Raw genomic sequence first — 7,126 nt, forward strand, 5'->3', positions numbered from 1 at the left:
TTGCTTTTCGGTGCAAATTTTGCTGAGTATATTTAATCCAAAACAAGAAGAGGAAGGAGCAGTATAAATCTTTACTTTAGATTTTCCATTCATGGTCCACCAACTCCAGGATTGGCAAAATCCACCATAAAGAGCAACATAATGCATATCATACTCCATATACATTTTAAGCCTTTTTTAGATCAGTTTATATATGTGTGAAAAAATATGCAATAAATATGCAATATTTTGGATCCATATCTTATAACTTTATTTGAGATGTTGTGTATGATAATTCTAATACAGGAGCAGGTGGATAGATACTCTCACATAGCACATCCCTGTAGTATTGGAGGTAGAATAAAGCATGATACATAATTAATGAGAACGTGCTGCAGTTGCCAGGCTATAAAGACACGTGCCTATATACATAGATCACTAGGGTAGAAAGGCCGAAGACTTAATAGGAAATGACAGGGGTATAAATTGAACCTTGACAGTAGTTTCACGTGTTCTCAATAGCATTGAACTGGTATTTGATCAGATGAAGATGAAAATAGAGGTTGATACCTACTTTGGACGTGTTCGTCCCTTTAACCTCGATTATATTCCAGCCTGTTCTACTTCCAGTTTCTCCATTAAAACTATAATCTCCCCTTCTTTAGTTTATTGGAGGGTCTGATGGATGGAGACGGCTGTGTTTCCATAGTAACCAGTGTCCTGTCTTCTTGGATGGATGGAATCTTTCTGTTAAGCTCGGGGTACTGAATATTTTTCAATCACCTAAGTTCTTTTAAGGATACATATTCCTGCACTATAATATTACGGTTTTCAATTTTTTTTCTTTTTATTACAGGCTGTTTCCAGGAAAACCAACAGAATGGCCAATGCAAATGAGTCCACAGACCAGTCAATGCACTTAGTCTAGAATCAGGGCCTGTTTTAGATAAAGTTGGACCCTTGGCAAAGGTAAATGTGAAGCTCCAAAATAATACGGTTTTCTGAGGCGTCACCTTCAATAAGAGTTCTCCCTTTAGCCCTGCACATAATAGCACCTTACAGTTTCCAAATAGTAATATGCTGAGGTACTCTGTAACGTGCGATTTAAAAGGGTATTCCCACTTCGGTAAATTAATATTATTGTTTGCATAATGAACAATAATACAATTTTCCGATTATATATATCTATCTATCGATGTTTACTTCTAGGGGACAGAAATCGGACTGGTCACACAGATGCATGGCTCGTAATATCACAGAGAGTAATCAGAGCTGTGTTTTATAAAAAGTGGTGCACCTGTGTGACCATGTCCACTGGAAATAAACAATGAAGCTTTCTATAGAAGAAAAGCAAGCAGAGATCCAGAAAACCAAGAGGAATTGATGCAGAAAGCATATAGGAAATTTGTGTAACTTTTAATTATTCAAACAATATCCATTACTTGCTGAAATGGGAAAACCCCTTTAAGGAGATTTTGATAGGAGAAAACGCCCACATTCTGATCATAAAATGTTGCCAACATTACTACTAACTGTCACTACAACTGTCACTACAAATGAAGATGCTGTATCACACACTAAGAGTCAATCAGTGACACAGACATTACTGACATCTAGTACCTTACAGGTGATGATCTGCTTCATCAAGGAGAGGATTTCAGCCATCACTGCTGAATTTGTCACCAGATTTCTTCAGCTTGGTCTAGAACATTTCCAAAATGAGCCCCTAAAAATACCACAGTCACTTACAACATTATGCCATCTGGATAACAGTGCTTACATACAGGAACCCCTAATTATTATTATTATTAAGATACATGCATTGTGTTTAGAAACCAAGTGCAAAACACACAAGGCAAGACAAATCAACAGACCCATATGTGTAACTTATTTAGGCTAAGTTCACACTAATGTTCAAACCTCTGTTCCTTTCCTCCGTTAAATAAATTAAAAGAACGGAGGTCCAAGGTATCAGTTAAAAATTCCATTTACATCAATGTAAAATTTATGTCATCCATTACTTTAAGTATTAGTTATACTTGCCTTTTTTTAAAAACGAGAAAAAGTACTGCAGCCACTGCCAATTTTTCCTTCAGAAAAATGCATGGATAACGGATACCTGCCAAACTGAGCATAACAGATGAAATAAAATTTAAATTGATGTAAATGGGATTTTTAATTGATATGTTAAACCCTTGTTACTTTCTTTTAAAGGAAACCTACCACTGCTCGCATGATAAAATCATGCGAGCAGACCACCTGGTAGGCTATTTAATACTGGTGCCGGCACATACTTTAGTTAGGCACGGCGATCGTTAGTTTAGATAAAAAAATGTTTTACTTACCTATGAAAATATTCCTCCGGTGCTACCTCTACGTCATCTTCGGAAGGGAGATGTCTTCCGATCTTTAATTATTCACGCCTCCTTCATTGTAGCCTTTTCCTTCGGGTGCCGAGAGCCGTGACGTCACCAAGCTCTCGGCACCTATCGCTGTCCGGCTGTGTGAGAGTTAGTATCTGCGCATGCGCGATAGGTGCCGAGAGCTTGGTGACGTCACGGCTCTCGGCACCCGAAGGAAACGGCTACAATGAAGAAGGCGTGAATAATTAAAGATCGGAAGACATCTCCCTTCCGAAGATGACGTAGGGGTAGCACCGGAGGAATATTTTCATAGGTAAGTAAAACATTTTTTTATCTAAACTAACGATCGCCGTGCCTAACTAAAGTATGTGCCGGCATCAGTATTAAATAGCCTACCAGGTGGTCTGCTCGCATGATTTTATCATGCGAGCAGTGGTAGGTTTCCTTTAATGGAGGTTTGGATGGTAGTGTGAAGTTAGCGTAATATAAGTAAAAAAAGGTGTTTTGTATTTTAACATTAACCCCTTAATGACCGCCCTATCGGGATTCTACGCCGGTCATTAAGGGGACTTCTTCTGACGCAATGCTTTTCTACGACGGCGAGTCAGAAGAAGATTTTGGAACATCGGGTTAGGTTGGTTCCGGTGTCGGGCTGCGATGTCACACAGTAAGCGTGTCCCACATGGATCCGACCCCCCGGTGTGCTTACCGGGGGATCCGATCCATTCTGCCGTGGCCCCTTGGTCCGACGAGTGCCCCGAGGCTCCTGGCTCCTCTTCTCGCTGGGTTCTGCCTTCCTGGCAGTAACACATCCCCAGTCTGTATACCCCCACAGTCTATATACAGTCGACCCACTACCCCCAGTCTATATACCTCCACCATCTATATACAGCACCTCCCATAGACTATATACAGCCACAGCACCTACCCCCCCAGTCTATATACAGACCCCATAATTCTGTACAATCTGTTCCCACGTCACTGCCATTTCTTCTTCTCCCGGCTGTCCTGTGTCATTTTATCATATGTGCATGATGCCCTACCAAAAAAAACCATGGATGTTTCATCAGTTTTTTTTGCAGACCCATAGGGGCATATTTATCAGGACCTCTGCGCTACGCCAGTGGCGCAGAGGCCCTGAAATAATCGCAAATCCTAGCTTAATGCTAGCTTTTGCAATTATTTGCCCCGATCCACCACCTTCACGCCAGTGGGGCGTGAAGGGACGTGAAGGGGGGGGGGGCGCGGCCGGCGAGCGGAGGGCGCGGCCAACCGGGAGTGGGCCGGCGCGGGGCGTTACTGTCCCCACGCCTGTGCACTTGCTGCTGCTGGTGACTTTTCATACGTGAAAGAGGCGGAAGCCTCTCGATTAGAGATGAGCGAACATGCTCGTCCGAGCTTGATGCTCGGTCGAGCATTAGGGTACTCGAAACTGCTCGTTACTCGGACGAATACTTCGCCCGCTCGAGAAAATGGCAGCTCCCGCCGTTTTGCTTTTTGGCGGCCAGAAACAGAGCCAATCACAAGCCAGGAGACTCTGCACTCCACCCAGCATGACGTGGTACCCTTACACGTCGATAGCAGTGGTTGGCTGGCCAGATCAGGTGACCCTGGGATAGACTAGCCGCTGGCCGCGCTGCTCGGATCATTCTGTCTCTGGATGCCGCTAGGGAGAGAGCTGCTGCTGGTCAGGGAAAGCGTTAGGGTGTTCTATTAGCTTACTGTTAGGCAGGAGTGATTCTCAAAGAACCCAACAGCCCTTCTTAGGGCTACAATAACGTTCTACTTTTTTTATTTTAATTTGCATCTATTACCATTTTGTGAGGAATTAGCAGGGGGACTTGCTACCGTTGTGTTTAGCTCTTAGTGGCACACATATCCATAGCAAAGACCGAAGTGGGAAAATTCAGTAGGGGTTGGATTTCTATTAGGCAATAACTCAGTGTCATCTCATCTGGCATAGTAGTGTGCTTCCTTTGATACTTGGCTAGAAAATAGCCATAGGAGAATACAAACAGCTTCTTGAAGCCTACAGTAGCGTTCTATATATTTGATTTCTGGTTGATCTGCTGGTGGCTGTAGTTTCTGCAGTGCATGTACTTGCCAATTCTGAGCAATTTGTAGTGAGACTTGCGACCGCTGTGTTCTGCGCTTAGTGGCGCACATATCCATAGCAAAGGCCGAAGTGGCAAAATTCAGTAGGGGTTGGATTTCTATTAGGCACTAACTCAGTGTCATCTCATCTGGCATAGTAGTGTGCTTCCTTTGATACTTGGCTAGAAAATAGCCATAGGAGAATACAAACAGCTTCTTGAAGCCTACAGTAGCGTTCTATATATTTGATTTCTGGTTGATCTGCTGGTGGCTGTAGTTTCTGCAGTGCATGTACTTGCCAATTCTGAGCAATTTGTAGTGAGACTTGCGACCGCTGTGTTCTGCGCTTAGTGGCGCACATATCCATAGCAAAGGCCGAAGTGGGAAAATTCAGTAGGGGTTGGATTTCTATTAGGCAATAACTCAGTGTCATCTCATCTGGCATAGTAGTGTGCTTCCTTTGATACTTGGCTAGAAAATAGCCATAGCAATAGGATAGGATTGTTTGGTTTTAAAAACTCAAAAAAAAACAAAAAACACAAAAAAACACAAAAAAAAACAAAAAGAAGTAAAAAAAAAAAAAAAGTTATAACTCTCATTTTAAAAATGTTTAACCCGAGGGCTAGGGGTAGAGGACGAGGGCGGGGACGTGGGCGTCCAACTACTGCAGGGGTCAGAGGCCGTGGTCCTGGGCGGGGTGAGACACCACCTGCTGATGAGGGAGCAGGGGAACGCCGCAGAGCTACACTCCCTAGGTTCATGTCTGAAGTTACTGGGACTCGTGGTAGAGCACTGTTGAGGCCAGAACAGTGCGAACAGGTGATGTCGTGGATTGCTGACAATGCTTCGAGCAATTTGTCCACCACCAGTCAGTCTTCCACGCAGTCCACCCATGTCACCGAAATCCCCACTCCTCCAGCTCCTGCACCTCAGCCTCCTCCCCCCCAGTCTGCCCCCTCCCAGGAAAATTTGCCATTTGAACCGGCATACTCTGAGGAACTGTTTTCTGGACCCTTCCCACAGTCACAAACCACTTGTCCGGTTGCTGCTGAGCAATTTTCCGATGCCCAGGTTTTCCACCAGTCACAGTCTGTGGGTGATGATGACCTTCTTGACGTAGTGGAAGTGTGTAAAGAGGTGTCCGACGATGAGGAGACACGGTTGTCAGACAGTGGGGAAGTTGTTGTCAGGGCAGGAAGTCCGAGGGGGGAGCAGACTGAGGGATCGGAGGATGATGAGGTGACAGACCCAAGCTGGGTTGAGAGGCCGGGTGAACACAGTGCTTCTGAGACGGAGGAGAGTCCTCGACCTGAACAGGTTGGAAGAGGCAGTGGTGGGGCCAGACGGAGAGGCAGGGCCAGAGCTGGTGCATCAGCGCCACTGTCAACTAGTGAAGCTCCCGTGGTGAGGGCTCTTGCGGCGAGGGCTAGATCTTCAGAAGTGTGGAGGTTCTTTAAGGAAACACCGGATGACCGACGGACTGTGGTGTGCAACATTTGCCAAACCAGGCTCAGCAGGGGTTCCACCACTACTAGCTTAACTACCACCAGTATGCGCAGGCATATGAATGCTAAGCACCCCACTCAGTGGCAACAAGCCCGTTCACCTCCGGCCGTGCACACCACTGCTCCTTCCCCTGTGTCAGCTGCTAGTCAGCCCCCTGCCCAGGACCCTGGCACAAAAACCCCATCGTCGCCTCCACGATCCTCCACAGCATCCACCAGCGTTCAGCTCTCCATACCCCAGACGCTGGAGCGGAAACGCAAATATAGTGCAACCCACCCGCACGCCCAAGCCCTTAATGTGCACATCTCCAGATTGCTTAGCCTGGAGATGCTGCCCTATAGGCTAGTAGAGACCGAGGCCTTTCGCAACCTCATGGCGGCGGCCGCCCCTCGGTATTCGGTCCCCAGCCGCCACTACTTTTCCCGATGTGCCGTCCCAGCCCTGCACCAGCACGTGTCAGACAACATCATCCGTGCCCTGACCAACGCCGTTTCTGACAAGGTCCACCTGACCACGGACACGTGGACGAGTGCTGCCGGGCAGGGCCACTATATATCGCTGACGGCACATTGGGTTAACTTGGTGGAGGCTGGGACCGAGTCTGACCCTGGGGCTGCTCATATACTGCCGACGCCGAGGATTGCGGGGCCTACCTCGGTCCAGGTGTTTCAGGCCTACTATGCCTCCTCCTCCTCCCACCCCTCCTCCACCTCCTCCTCCGAACTACCATCCGTGGGCACGGCGCCATCAGTCGGTAGCTCTAGGCACAGCAGCAGTGCCGTCGCTAAGCGACAGCAGGCGGTGCTCAAACTGCTGAGCCTAGGCGACAAAAGGCACACCGCCCAAGAGCTATTACAGGGCATCACGGCGCAGACTGATCTGTGGCTGGCACCGCTGAACCTCAAGCCGGGAATGGTTGTGTGTGACAACGGCCGTAACCTGGTGGCGGCTCTGCAACTCGGCAGACTGACACATGTGCCATGCCTGGCCCATGTGTTAAATCTGATAGTGCAGCGTTTCCTCAAGACATACCCCAATCTGTCTGATTTGCTCACGAAGGTGCGCCGCATCTGTGCGCATTTCAGGAAGTCCAGCCCAGATGCTGCCACTCTCAGGGCAGCGCAGCGCCGCCTCCAACTGCCCGCTCACCGACTGTTGTGCGACGTGCCCACGAGGTGGAATTC

Source organism: Engystomops pustulosus, chromosome 7 (assembly GCF_040894005.1).
Source record: "Engystomops pustulosus chromosome 7, aEngPut4.maternal, whole genome shotgun sequence".
NCBI lineage: Eukaryota > Metazoa > Chordata > Amphibia > Anura > Leptodactylidae > Engystomops > Engystomops pustulosus.